We start from the raw sequence: 15769 nt of genomic DNA, 5'->3' as shown, positions 1-15769 counted from the left end.
GCAACCAACTTGCCCGCACCAGAATATAATCTTGAAGTGCGTGTTTTCTGTGCTGTGACACCATCTACATCATATGGAAGACAAACGTCCGTGGGCCTGTTCATCAGTAGTATAGTAGTAGTAAACTAATTGCTCCGCACATGGCAGAAAGTTTGTTCATTCTGCAGAATAATGAGCAATACATTGGAGACAACTGCCATATTTCTTCCTTGCAGCATTGACTGGATAGACCCACTGTGGTCCAGTATTTTTCAATTTCAATTTACTTAATTTTATATAGCGCCAAGTCACAAAAAAGCTGCCTCAAGGTGCTTCACACAAGTAAGGTCAAAACCTACCAACACCTCAAATAATTTTGAGGAAGAAACCTCAAGCAGACCAGACTCAGAGCGGTGACCCACTGCTTAGGCCATTCTAACAGTTGCAAGGTTTTTACAAAGTTTTACAAAGCTGAAGAAACACAAAACAAGAAATCAATACATCTGCCATCAGCTTCAGCCATGGCGCCTCGCAGTCAGTCCAGCATCCCGTTGTCCGCAGACACTCCTGTGCAATGCCCTCCGCACCTCGGACAGAGAGAAACAGAGCAGAATCAGTCGGCCAGGAAAAAACACACCTAAGCTATAATTCATCAGCAGTAAATCGACAGGAAAGCAGAGAAAATACTAACGGGATCGCCGACTGCTAGCCCCTAGCTTCACAAGCAGGCCCAGAATTTAGATAAAGTTGAAGCCGAGAACTGTTTCAACATGGGCAATATACCAATATACGCTTTTTTATCTGGAATAGAAATGTGCAATAACTGCTGTTCACTATCCTCATTAACCGGAGACTTTGTAATATATATATATATATATATATATATATATATATATATATATATATATATATATACGAGGTCTGTCCATTAAGTATCGTACCTTTTTATTTTTTTTAAACTATATGGATTTGATTCATATGTTTTCACGTCAGACAAGCTTGAACCCTCGTGCGCATGTGTGAGTTTTTCCATGCCTGTCGGTGACGTCATTCACCAGTGAGCACGCCTTGTGGAAGGAGTGGTCCCGCCCCGTCGTCGGATTTTCATTGTCTGGAAATGGCGGAATGATTTGGGGTTTTTTTCCATCAGAATTTTTTCAGAAGCTGTTAGAGACTGGCACCTGGAAACCATTCGAAAAATTTATCTGGCTTTCGGTGAAAATTTTACGGGCTTCACAGAGAATAAGGACTATTACTACAGCTTTAAGGACGGCCCACAATGGCGCTCGGCACGCTGCGCTTTGAGCCGCGACGACAGGCATGAACCACCGGATTATTTCTAAACGGATGGCTGTGTGGAGCTGGGACCGTCGTGTGCACTTTCTCTGGTTATCACAAGAGCTGGACATCAACCATTTTCGGGCAGATTTCACTTTTAACAAGAGATTTTGTTGTGGAAAGCCGCGCGGAGGCTTTGTGCGTCACGACCGATTCACTATTCGAGCGAGACAAAGAACGCCTCTGTTTCGGCGTGTCAGAGGACAAGTTCGGACATGTCCAACTCTCCACAATTTCTCTTATAACTCACTCGACTGGTAAGCATTGAAAGCCGAGATAGGCATGTCGCAACTTGTCCTCTAACATGCCGAAAGGGAGGCGTTCTTTGTCTCGCTCGAACAGCGAATCGGTTGTTACGCACAAAGCCTCCGCGCGGCTTTCCACAACAAAATCTCTTGTTAAAAGTGAAATCTTCCGGAAAATGGTTGATGTCCAGCTCTTGTGATAACCAGAGAAAGTGCACACGATGGTCCCAGCTCCACACAGCCATCCGTTTAGAAATAATCCGGTGGGTCGTGCCTGTCGTCGCAGCTCGGAGCGCGCTGCGCCGAGTGCCATTGTGGGCCGTCCTTAAAGCTGTTGTAATAGTCCTTATTCTCTGTGAAGCCTGTAAAATTTTCACAGAAAGCCAGATAAATTTTTCGAATGGTTTCCAGGTGCCAGTCTCTAACAGCTTCTGAAAAAATTCTGATGGGAAAAAAACCCCAAATCATTCCGCCATTTCCAGACAATGAAAATCCGACGACAGGGCGGGACCACTCCTTCCACAAGGTGTGCTCACAGGCGAATGACGTCACCGACAGGCGTGGAAAAACTCATGCATGCGCACAAGGGTTCAAGCTTGTCTGACGTGAAAACACATGAATCAAATCCATATAGTTTAAAAAAAAAAAAAAAAGGTACGATACTTTATGGACAGACCTCGTGTGTATATATATATATACACACACACACACAGTGGTGGGCACAGTTCCGACAACGGATAATTATCAAAGATAATGTTTTCATTATCGGATTATCTTTTCAGATAACTCTGAATACCATTATCGGAGTAATTATCTTCCGATAAATTTTTGTCCGATAATTTTTAGACTGTTAACGCGGTAAACAAAGCTGAAGAGCTATAAACACATAAAATTTAAAATCAGTCGCACACCTACCTGTTAAATGTTTTATAGCAGATGGGTAGTTCTATCCTCTGCAAAAAGAGAAGAGCAGCTTCTAGAAGAAACCGCTCTATCCTCTGCATGTAAAGGAGTACTGATCACCAAAACAAAAAACCTCATTTCTTTTAACCCCATACTGATATGACAGCAATATCCCCCCAAGTCATCCAGAGGCATACATTTTTAAGGTTCAAATGTTGTGAAGGTGTCGTAGCACAGACCCACAACAGGGGGCGCAAATGAACGGACAAAGAGTAAGCCAAAAGGTAACAATTTAATGTTGTGATATTACACAACGAAACGTGTCTTAATCTCACACTCAATAAACACCAGGTGAAGTGTGGGCAGGCTCGAAGATAGAAGACGCCCGACGAGAGAGAAGCCGCGTCCCACACGGCTTCCACCACCAACGGCCTGAAGAACACCGGAGCCGCCAAGTCCCGAGTCCCCAGGTGGCCTCTGTCTTCGACTGTCGACCCTGGTACTGCTGGCAGAAAGCAGAAATATGATGTGTGAGTGTGAGTCGGCACACTCAGTAATACATAGTCCAGACACCGTTAGGAGGGAGCACCTCCACCTCCAAATCACACACACTCGTGCAGCTCCTGATCTACCACTTATCTGGGATGGGGGGCGAGGTGAAGCCGTCACTCTCACACCAAACGCCAATCCTCCAGACAAGGCAACACTTCAGGAAAACGGCTGCAATAGAAGTTCAGTTGGTTACACAATGTGTCAGTCAGCAGAGAAATTACCTTGGTTCTGGTAGTCGATTTCTCGGCGGGGAGGTGGAGTTGCAGTCCGGCTTATATGGTGGTGTAGATGAGTGACAGCTGGAGTAATGAGTGACAGCTGTCACTTCCTCTGGGTCTGGCGCCCTCTCGTGCTTGGAGCCCGCACTCCAAGCAGGGCGCCCTCTGGTGGTAGTGGGCCAGCAGTACCTCCTCTTCAGCGGCCCACACAACATCAAATTTTAACCAAACGAATTTTGGACAAGTTATTTCAATTAATGTTACGTCTGAAGTTTTATAAAGTGAAAATATCAGATATATGTTTTAGTTTTAAAGTAATGCACAAATTTTTAAGGTTTTAGTCAATCAATTTTTATTTATATAGCGCCAAATCACAACAAACAGTTGCCCCAAGGCGCTTTATATTGTAAGGCAAGGCCATACAATAATTACGTAAAAACCCCAACGGTCAAAATGACCCCCTGTGAGCAAGCACTTGGCGACAGTGGGAAGGAAAAACTCCCTTTTAACAGGAAGAAACCTCCAGCAGAACCAGGCTCAGGGAGGGGCAGTCTTCTGCTGGGACTGGTTGGGGCTGAGGGAGAGAACCAGGAAAAGACATGCTGTGGAGGGGAGCAGAGATCAATCACTAATGATTAAATGCAGAGTGGTGCATACAGAGCAAAAAGAGAAAGAAACACTCAGTGCATCATGGGAACCCCCCAGCAGTCTAAGTCTATAGCAGCATAACTAAGGGATGGTTCAGGGTCACCTGATCCAGCCGTAACTATAAGCTTTAGCAAAAAGGAAAGTTTTAAGCCTAATCTTAAAAGTAGAGAGGGTGTCTGTCTCCCTGATCTGAATTGTGAGCTGGTTCCACAGGAGAGGAGCCTGAAAGCTGAAGGCTCTGCCTCCCATTCTACTCTTACAAACCCTAGGAACTACAAGTAAGCCTGCAGTCTGAGAGCGAAGTGCTCTATTGGGGTGATATGGTACTATGAGGTCCCTAAGATAAGATGGGACCTGATTATTCAAAACCTTATATAAGTAAGAAGAAGAATTTTAAATTCTATTCTAGAATTAACAGGAAGCCAATGAAGAGAGGCCAATATGGGTGAGATATGCTCTCTCCTTCTAGTCCCCGTTAGTACTCTAGCTGCAGCATTTTGAATTAACTGAAGGCTTTTCAGGGAACTTTTAGGACAACCTGATAATAATGAATTACAATAGTCCAGCCTAGAGGAAATAAATGCATGAATTAGGATCTGGTTAGACACCATGTTTCTAAGATTTGTGGGGCCAAGTACAATAACTTCAGTTTTATCTGAGTTTAAAAGCAGGAAATTAGAGGTCATCCATGTCTTTATGTCTGTAAGACAATCCTGCAGTTTAGCTAATTGGTGTGTGTCCTCTGGCTTCATGGATAGATAAAGCTGGGTATCATCTGCGTAACAATGAAAATTTAAGCAATGCCGTCTAATAATACTGCCTAAGGGAAGCATGTATAAAGTGAATAAAATTGGTCCTAGCACAGAACCTTGTGGAACTCCATAATTAACCTTAGTCTGTGAAGAAGATTCCCCATTTACATGAACAAATTGTAATCTATTAGATAAATATGATTCAAACCACCGCAGCGCAGTGCCTTTAATACCTATGGCATGCTCTAATCTCTGTAATAAAATTTTATGGTCAACAGTATCAAAAGCAGCACTGAGGTCTAACAGAACAAGCACAGAGATGAGTCCACTGTCTGAGGCCATAAGAAGATCATTTGTAACCTTCACTAATGCTGTTTCTGTACTATGATGAATTCTAAAACCTGACTGAAACTCTTCAAATAGACCATTCCTCTGCAGATGATCAGTTAGCTGTTTTACAACTACCCTTTCAAGAATTTCTGAGAGAAAAGGAAGGTTGGAGATTGGCCTATAATTAGCTAAGATAGCTGGGTCAAGTGATGGCTTTTTAAGTAATGGTTTAATTACTGCCACCTTAAAAGCCTGTGGTACATAGCCAACTAATAAAGATAGATTGATCATATTTAAGATCGAAGCATTAAATAATGGTAGGGCTTCCTTGAGCAGCCTGGTAGGAATGGGGTCTAATAGACATGTTGATGGTTTGGAGGAAGTAACTAATGAAAATAACTCAGACAGAACAATCGGAGAGAAAGAGTCTAACCAAATACCGGCATCACTGAAAGCAGCCAAAGATAACGATACGTCTTTGGGATGGTTATGAGTAAATTTTTTCTCTAATAGTTAAAATTTTATTAGCAAAGAAAGTCATGAAGTCATTACTAGTTAAAGTTAAAGGAATACTCGGCTCAATAGAGCTCTTAGTGTGGGCATGCTGTGTGTCCAGGTGCATTGTGGGTAGGATAGGGTAATCTCAGTACATTCACGACATGAAAAATGCATTTGAGACACTCTGGTCATTTTCCACGGATAAGAGCATTAAACTCTAATGCAGGGGTGGCCAAGTTCAGTCCTTGAGAGCCACCTTCCTGACACTCTTAGTTGTCTCCCTGCTCCAACACACCTGAATCCAATGAAAGGCTCATTAAAAGTCTGCTAACGAGTCTTTCATTGGATTCAGGTGTGTTGGAGCAGGGAGACAACTAAGAGTGTCAGGAAGGTGGCTCTCGAGGGCAGAACGTGGCCACCCCTGCTCTAGTGCCTAAAACTCTTGTGAATATATTCTCTGGGTTTATAGACGTTATTGTGTTTGCGTTTATTAAATTCCACACATCTTAAACATAGCAGAGTAGCAGCAGACACAGATTATCTGGAATTTTGTTTTGGCAAGTCTCTACTGCCATCTACTGGCCAGTAGTGTTCATGGCAGTATTCAAACTGAAGCTGGGCTGATTTTTTTTCTGTACGCGGTTCCAGCTCAGCTGTACCACAGAACCACACGGTGTAAAAGTTCAGAGCGCATGATTTATGTTCTCACACACATTGTACGTTCAAAAACCACATGTCGTCGGACTCGTGTTTCCAGAAGCAAAATGTAAACAGAAGGTTTTTTTCAAACTTAATTTACAAAAACTCTCAATGGGAGACATCAAAGTTTTAAAAAAAAAACAAAACAAAAAAAAACTTTACAAGACAGGTCTGCGGTGTTTGCACATGCACAGTGCGAGAGGTGGTCGTGAGATGTTAAACCCAGCTTGTTACTCCATGTATACTAAACAATGCAGGACGTGCGATTAACCTGAAACTCGGTGCGATCCAACAAATTCTCGCACCAATGAAAAATCAACTGAAAAAGGGCCAAAACTCACACAGGCACCAGTAGATCATGGCAGCGTTCTATTTTGACACCGGTCAGATGGTTATCTAATTACAACTTGGCTTTTTTTGTTGTTTTTTTGTTTGTTTTTTTGAAAATGCCTGTTTTTACAAATAAAAAAATGGAATATTTTACAAATGCACATTTATCTGTAAACACCAGCACACGACACACGTCGCACTAACGTGTTGGTTTACACAATCAACCAACCAACCAATCAGTGTTTAGCAGAGGCACATTTTACCCAGAATCCTTTGCGTTCTGTCTGTGTTTGTTACAAAACTTAAGAATTAGTGCGTTATTCAACATTAAAAGATGTTACATTTTAACTTTGTACAAATGACAGAATTGACATTAATGGAGTTATTCTACCAGTATTCATTTTATTTATACACCAAACTATGACTCAGCATTGCTTTATTTTCCAAGACCTGGGCCTGACGGCAGCATTGTGATTGAGTAGAGTTTAGCTTTATGGCTCATCGCAGTTGTGTCTGTGCTGGAAGCCATGTAGTAAATAGGAAATTCCAGCAGGGGGCATTATGCTCAAAGACAGAAGTGCTGACTCATTGTTTGGATCTGTTGTTGCTTTTGATGCTTTCAGAAGCGATCATGGTATTAAAACTCAAAATCAGTTTGTTAGTAGTTGCAAGTGTACAAGAGACAATACTGGAATTTATCGGTTATGTGTAATTTCCGATACATTTTTGGGTGGTTTATCATTTTATCTTTATCAAAGATAACTTTTCAGTTATCTGATTATCTGTTATCGAAGTTATTTTTTTAGTTATCTGTGCCCACCACTGGCTCAGAGACTGCCACTTTGCTTGATCAAAATTTTTTCAGAAACTGTGAGGGACATCAAAGTGGACACCATTCAAGAAATTCAGATGGTTTTTGGTGAAAATTTTATGCGCTTCAAAGAGAATACGGAGTGTTACTGTCGCTTTAAGGACGGCCCAGAGCGACTGGTGGTGCGCCGCGCACCGATGCCACCATCGACAGGCTGAGCGACCATTTAATTTCTAAACGGATGGCTGTATGGATCCATGACCATCGTGTGCAATTTCTCTGGTTATCACAAGAGCTGGACGTCAACCATTTTTCATCAGTTTTCACTTTTAACAAGAGATTTTGTCATGGAAAGCCGAGCGGAGGCTTCACGCGTCACGATGGATTCGCTACTGGAGCGAGACAAAACCACCTCCATTTTGGTCTCACAGGACAGCTTTGAGATGGCGTTCAGACAGCTGTCGGTGGTTTTTCCATCGAGTGATTATCCGTGAAATTGTGGATGTGTCTGGACATGCCAGAACATGTCCTGTGAGGCTTCATCACGGCGTTGCTTTGCGCCATGCAGCACCGCCGCGAAGCGCGGAATTCCTCCGCACGTCTGTCTCAATGTGCCGAAAAAGTGCTGATGTCCGCATCTTTTCACAATTCCTGTGCTAGCCAGATGACATCCCGGATAAAACACAGCGTCCAGTTTGGAAATGAACGGCACATTCCACTGTTACAGGAGTTTTTGTCATGGAAAGAGGAGCAGAGCGTTCGCACGTCGCGGCGGTGCTGCATGGCGCAAAGCAACGCCGTGATGAAGCCTCACAGGACATGTTCTGGCATGTCCAGGCACATCCACAATTTCTCAGATAATCACTCGATGGAAAAACCACCGACAGCTGTCTGAACGCCATCTCAAAGCCATCCTGTGAGACCAAAACGGAGGTGGTTTTGTCTCGCTCCAGTAGCAAATCCATCGTGATGCGCGAAGCCTCCGCTCGGCTTTCCATGACAAAATCTCTTGTTAAAAGTGAAATCTGCTGGAAAATGGTTGATGTCCAGCTCTTGTGATAACCACAGAAATTGCACACGATGGTCACGGATCCATACAGCCATCCGTTTAGAAATGAAATGGTCGCTCAGCCTGTCGATGGTGGCTTTGGAACGCGGCACACCACCAGTCGCTCTGAGCCATCCTTAAAGCGACAGTAACACTCCGTAATCTCTTTGAAGCCCATAAAATTTTCACCAAAAACCATCTGAATTTCTCGAATGGTGTCCACTTTGATGTCCCTCACAGTTTCTGAAAAAATTTTGATCAAGCAAAGCGACAGTCTCTGAGCCATTCCTAAACAATGAAAAAAACGACGAGAGGGGTGGACCACTCCTCACTCAAAGCTTGCTCACAGGCAAATGACGCAACCGACAGGAGTGAAAAAACTCACGCATGCGCATGAAGGTTCAAGCTTGGCTGACACAATCACGTGATTCAAATCCATATGGTTTTTGAAAAAAATAATAAGGTCGGATACTTTTCTAATAGACCTCATATATATATATATATATTTATATATATATATATATATATATATATATATATATATATACACACACACACGAGGTGTGTTAGAAAAGTATCCGACCTTTTTATTTTTTGCAAAAACCTGATGGATTTGTATCACGTGTGCTTGCATGAGCCAACCTTGAACCTTCGTGCGCATGCGTGGATTTTCTCACGCCTGTCGATTGCGTCATTTGCTGGCAAGCAGCCTTTGTGTGAGGACGTGTGTTGTGCTCTCGGCGGATTTTCATAGCAAAGAAAATGGCAGAAGGACTAGAGCAGCACTGCTGCATCAAATTTTGCCAGAAACTGGGTGACAGCCAGGTGGAAACCATTGGGAAGATTCATATGGCTTTTGGTGATGATGCTATGGGCATCACACAGATTAAGGAGTGGTACAACCAGTTTAAAGATGGCCGCACAACGGTAGAGAGTGAGCCACGCTCCGGTTGGCCATCAACATGCTGAAATGACCAGATCATTTGCAAAGTGAACACTGTGGTGATGCGGGACCGTCATGTGACTATCCGAGAAATTGCGGAAGAGGTGGACATCAGCACTTTTTCGGTACATTCCACTGTGACAGAAGATTTGGCCATGAAAAGAGTGGCGGTGAAATTCGTGCCGAAGCTGCTGACGGCGGAGCAAAAGCACCTCCATGTTGAAGTCTCACAGGACATGCTGGACTCCGAAAAATGATGCCCACCTGTTCCACAATTTCTCGGATAGTCACACGACTGAAAAGCCACCGAAAGCCTTCTGAATCTTCTGAATGGTTTCCACCTGGCTGTCGCCCAGTTTCTGGCAAAATTTGATGCGGTAGCGCTGCTCCAGTCGTTCCGTCATTTTTCTTGCAATAAAAATCCGCTGAGAGCACTACACACGTCCTCACACAAAGGTTGCTTGCCAGTAACTGATGCAATCGACAGGCGTGAAAAAATCCACGCATGCGCATGAAGGTTCAAGGTTGGCTCCTGCAAGCACACGTGATTCAAATCCATCAGGTATTTGCAAAAAGTAAAAAGGTCGGATACTTTTCTGAATATATATATATATATATATATATATATATATATATATATATATATATATATATATATATATATATATATATATGTGTGTGTGTGTGTGTGTGTGCACCGGGTATCCTTTTTATACTGATTAGATTAGAGAGAACTTTATTAATCCCTTGGGGAGACTCCCTCAGGGAAATTGAGGTTCCAGCAGCATTGTAGAGCAGCACAAAGGGTAAGAAGCACACAGAGTATCAAAAGTGAAAGTAAAAAAGAAAAACAGTTTACAATATGCATACACTATATGAATACCAGATATACTGGTTTACAGTACAATAATGGGGTTGAAGACAACCTCATTATATAAAGTACACTGTTTTAAAACAAATTCATACAAATGATCTTCAGTTTTCAGTTTCCATCAGTGCACAGAGTGCGTCAGTTCTCTTTGGCTCAAAGTGCGACCTTCATCGCAGAACACAGGAAGTTAATTTTACATCTCACTGAGAGGTGAGTTTTAGAGCGGCACGGCTCCCCTGTAGTCAGCTGTCACTGAAAACTGGGATCTTCATAGCAGGTTTTAATCTGGCTGACCTTCTAGCACAGAGAAATAGATTACCTACTGCACTTCCACAGCCTGCACTCCAAATACCTGGCTCATGTATTGCATACCAAAGAGGACATTAGACTTGCAGCTCATTAGCAGCTTTGTTTTACATCATTAAAGGTTTTTTGATTTTGGTCAGTGTGAGCACAGGTGAGGTTGATCAGTGTTCTTCAAAATTAAATCGATTTCATTTATTTGACAAGCTGATGTGTGTCAAAACAATAGTGAGAATGACAGTGAAATCCTATAATGTGGTCTTTTGCTAAAAGAAAAACCACATATTGCTTAAATTGAACAGTTAATGAATTGCCGTATGTCTAATTCCTGTTGTTTACAGTGGAGGCTCCATTTTTCATTAGCGTATTTCAACAGAAGAGGTATTATACTTTGGACCTTTCAGTATTTGTATATTTATGAGTCAAAATCTTCAGTTTGAAATATTTAAAAGGAACATTCCCTGTGATAGATGGAGCTTGAAGAGCAAAAATGCAGATGAGTCCAAGGTCCAAGTCTGTAGGATCCTGGTGCTTCCTGTTGTAGGCAATCAAAAAAAAAAAAAAAAAAAAATGCTTGGGTTAATGTGTATAAGTTAAACTGAGGAACCTTTCAGCATGAAAAAAAAGGTTTTTACATGTACACATTTTCGTAGGTTGAATCTTATTTCAAGTTGTTGGTACACAAGTAGTTCACAGTTTGAAATACAGTTGAACCAGCCCAGTCTCATGTTTTTTGTTGTTGTTGTTGTTGTTGTTGTTTTTGTTTTTGTTTTTTTGTTTCATGCTCCCGTGACGAAATGAGTCAAATTTTTGTTACTTTTTTTTTAACTCACTATTCCACTATTTCACTAACCATAACCTAATCTTACTCTTTCCCCCCACCCTAACCATAACTACCCCGAACCCCCTGTTTCATTTTTAATTTTGTGCAGCCATCACAGAATTAACTAGAATGAAATTGTGCTGCTGTGACAAAAATGAGGCGCTTTTCATCACAATATCACGAACCAATAGATTAATGTATATTTGAATCACGACTTGCCGTGAGACCAGGTTGACTGACAATGGTTGACAATGGTTTTAAAATCGTCAAAGTACATCGCTTCAGCTTCTCCCTTGTTTTTCAATCTCGGGTGGACCTGCACATAGATTTACACCAGAAGCCCTTCCTGACACAGCTCTGTAATACCCGGAGAATGGGCAGGGGTGTCCTTGAACTGGGAATCTTCAGCACTGGAAACAGTCACACTTAACTGTTTGAGTGCCACCATCTTAAACAGTTTAATTATAAAACTGGAATCTGGAATAATTTATTCTGATCCAAATTACTGATCCTCAAAACAGTGAAGGTAACAATTTGCATGGACATTTCTCAGTACAATAGAAGTAAAATAAAGAGGTTAGGATAACTTAAATGAAATTTGAATTAACAAATTTGAATTAATGAATTTGGCTGCTTAACACCAAAACCTCTTAAGTTGGTTCAACTTAAATAATGTTGTAGAGGACAGAGAAAATCAAGAATATTCAACTTGTTAACTAAATGCTTTTCTAAATAGAGTTAAGATACCTTGACACTTGCAGGAATTTGGTCTGCACAATGGCACCCAATCTTGTGTGCCAATGAATAAACATGGCTTAAACTGTGCGTGAAGTGTGTGGCTGAGTGCCAGTGCACAAAGAAAATTTTGAAATGTTCAAATTTCTGGCATGCATTCATTCCATGAACTAGTCATGAACATTTTGTAAACTATTTGAAAACACTGCGTATCACTGCGTGTCAATGTGTGTCGTGCGCAGCGCATTTGAACGATTATGACGAGATGTTACATCTATAATAAACATAACTTTACAGCTACATTATCAACTCATAAGAAGGAATGAAAATGCAACTCTTTTACAAGTCCCATTACAATATCACTCACTCATCTTCAACCGCTTATCCAGAACTGGATTGTGGGATCCATTACAATATATATATATATATTATAATTATGACCTTTGTGACATTCTGTGAAGGCTCTCAGTTGTCCAGGTGGTTTCCATAGTAGAGAAGCTTGAATCTTCAACTGGACTGGGTTGCTTGACGCGAGGACGTTTCGCTTCAAATCGCCGAATCTTCCTCAGCTAAAATTCTTGCTCTGGTAGTCTGACTTCTGTCTTGACTCTTGTAGTGAAGAATAACAGAAGCTTCAAAAGCTGGAGTATTAAACCTAACCAGACCCCTCCTACAGAGAGACAGACTGTTATTGGCTAGTGACTAAACAATTGCTCTAATTAGCACCTACTGTGCTCTGGTTAGCACCCTCCTAATGACAGGGTAGCTGTCCCTCCTAACGATGGGACTGACGTCTCTCTTGACGGCTCTCCTGATGACTCTCCTGATGACGTGAATGACTCATTACCATGAACAAAAGACTGAAACTGCTTAGACCCGAGTACCCCATTGTAAACAGGGGACAAAGGGTGTCTCAGACCCCCTCCCCAGTTAAGGCTGGGTTTCAACTGTTTCACATACAATGCCTCCATCACTCCTCTCTCAAACCATTTCTTTTCTCTGGCTAAGATTTTACCTTCCTTGTCATCAAACGTGTAGTTAGTGTCTTTAAGGTGGAGATGAACTGCAGACTGAGGTCCACCGGCGCCCTCTCTGCGGTGCTGGCATAGCTTTTTGTGCAACAGCTGCTTAGTCTCACCTATGTAGTGTTCGTTACAGTTTTCCTGACATCTGATAGAATACACTACATTGCTCTGTTTGTAACTAGGGCTCATGTCCTTAGGGTGAACTAATTTCTGTCTCATAGGTTTAAAGTAAACTGGGATTTTGTGCTGTCTGAAGATCCTCTGTAGTTTTTCCCCTACTCCTGCGAAATAAGGGAGAGACACTCCTCTTCTTCTTGGCTCCGTCTCCTGTCTGTCTGGTCTCTTTGTTCTTTGGGACTTCTGCACTTTATCCAGGAGCCATCGTGGGTACCCACATATTGTGAGGGCTTTCCGGACATGTTGTTGTTCTTTAGCCCGTCCCTCTGTAGTTGTGGGCACCTGTAGGGCTCTGTGTTGAAGAGTCCTGATCACTCTGAGCTTGTGTTCAAGGGGGTGGTTTGAGCCAAAGAGCAGATATTGGTCAGTGTGAGTGGGTATTCTGTATACCCCTGTCTGACCTTTGTGACAAGATTCCAAATGCGTTGCCCACTGTGCAATGCGCACAAGACAACCTGCAGCTGTAGATAATTTCTCTGTGATTCTGGGAGTGATGAGAGAATGGTTTCATCACCCAAGTTCTGAGAGTAAACGCGTCATCGGCTAATTATTATTTTATATAGTGTTGTGTCAAGCGGGACAAAGCGGGACGCATTAGCATGACAAATTGTGCAGCAGTGTGGGGATCAAATTCATGCAAGTGTCAAGGTGCCTTTCGTCTCATGGCACTTACTCAGAAATGGCTGAGTTGCAATTAGTGGTACTTTCTTTTTCTTTTTTACGATGAGCTAGTGTTGTTTCTGTTGTTTTTTGATGGTTGTTGGTTTATGTAGTGTTCCATATGGTTTTGAGACATGAGTACTAACCAGTTTCCAGAGGTGAAGACTAGATGTTTCTGGTACAACCTCTCTTTCAGAGGATCGTTAGGTACCACTGGAACAACTCTGTGTCAAATGAAACATTACTTGAGGAGCGTAAGGTGATGAGTATCGCATGGATTTTGAAGGATTGTCAACTATTATACCATTTTGGCCATGTGGTTTGTTTCTCTGAGCATGATACAGAAGGCAGGTACCTCGGTTTTGAGGATCCCAGCAGCTGGAGCAGGCTAAGGAGACGCCCACATTCACCTGGCTGTGGATGGAAAGTGAATGTGTGACTGATTGGGTGGTTTGCCATCCAGGACCCAGTGTAGTTCTGTTTAAAAACACAATCAAAACTAATGCTATTATCTAAGCCAGCACCATCGGGGAGATACATGATTATGGCGTCAGATCAGTGACAAAACCCCATTCACCTAAAAAATACATTCACGCGTAGATATTAACTGAGCACGCAAATAATCACTCCGCACACGCAAATTATCACTCTGCACGCAAATTATCTATGTGCGTGCGGAAATATTCGTTCCATTGAAAGAATGTAATAACATTCATTATTTGTTTTATATGACGGCTAAAATAGATCCTTGTCATTTGATATTTTATTAATTTATAAACAACAGAAGAGGGACTTACATTTTGGTGTTCCACTGCTGCTAAAGTCTAAATTGCAGTGCAGCATGGGACATGTGCGGCATGGGACATGTGCAATATAGGACAAAGACAATGTGGGATTAGTGCAATATGAGTTATGTTTGTTGGAGACAGTGCATTATGAGACAAATATCTAACTGGAATGGTGTAATTTAGAGGTCTCTGAGCTCGCCTCACCCCCCACCCCAAATGTTCTGATGTTCTTAATATTTATTGAAGTATGTGTGTGGGTAAGTTATGTGTGAAGGTGGGCATTGTTTTTGAGGATGCACAAGCAAATTTGGTTGTGCTGATTTACTGTGCAATGACAATTAAGGTGATTCTGATTCTGAAATTGTGATGTGTAGTCTGGTGATGCAGTACAATGACTTCGGACTTCCATTAAAAAAATGACTTTTTGTAGTTCTTCAGTCCAGCCAAAAATCACATCAGCTTTTCAGCTTTTCATCTGAACAGCAATTCATGCATCCAGACAGCTTACAGCAGAGTGGATTTTTGTGTGTGTGTGTTACAAGAATTAGCACTGTCAGTTAGCTCATTCACATTGTCGTCTCGATTGTAGGGCTGTCCCGCATGTGTGTGCGCACGCGCTCACACAACCAGGTCGGTGCTTGTGCGGGCGTGTACTACTACTACTACTACTACTACTACAAAAAAAAGACTGTGTACATCCTCAGTGCAGCGAAAAAAAATCATGCCAGAAATTGGTCCACCTTTTCATTCTAACTTTCATTCTAACATTCTAACAGCCTCCAGACAGTGCGGTGGATTTGTTTGGTGCGTGCGCACATGCGTTTTGTGTGTGTGTGTGTGTGTGTGTGTGTGTGTGTGTGAGTGTGTAAAGTTCAATGGTACCAAACGTATGGAACCAAAATTGCACTCTAAATGCAATGCAACACAAATAAAACGAATTAATCCATGTCATGTGACATACAAAGCACCAATCAAATGACAAGGATCCACTCAGCCATTTTATATATATATATATATATATTATATATATATATATAATATATATATATATATATATATATATATAGTGACTTGTCGTAGTTATAAAAACAGT

This window comes from Thalassophryne amazonica, chromosome 10, assembly GCF_902500255.1.
Source record: "Thalassophryne amazonica chromosome 10, fThaAma1.1, whole genome shotgun sequence".
Classification (NCBI taxonomy): domain Eukaryota; kingdom Metazoa; phylum Chordata; class Actinopteri; order Batrachoidiformes; family Batrachoididae; genus Thalassophryne; species Thalassophryne amazonica.
The sequence above is the reverse complement of the archived record's forward strand: the minus strand, read 5'-3'. Positions refer to the sequence as shown.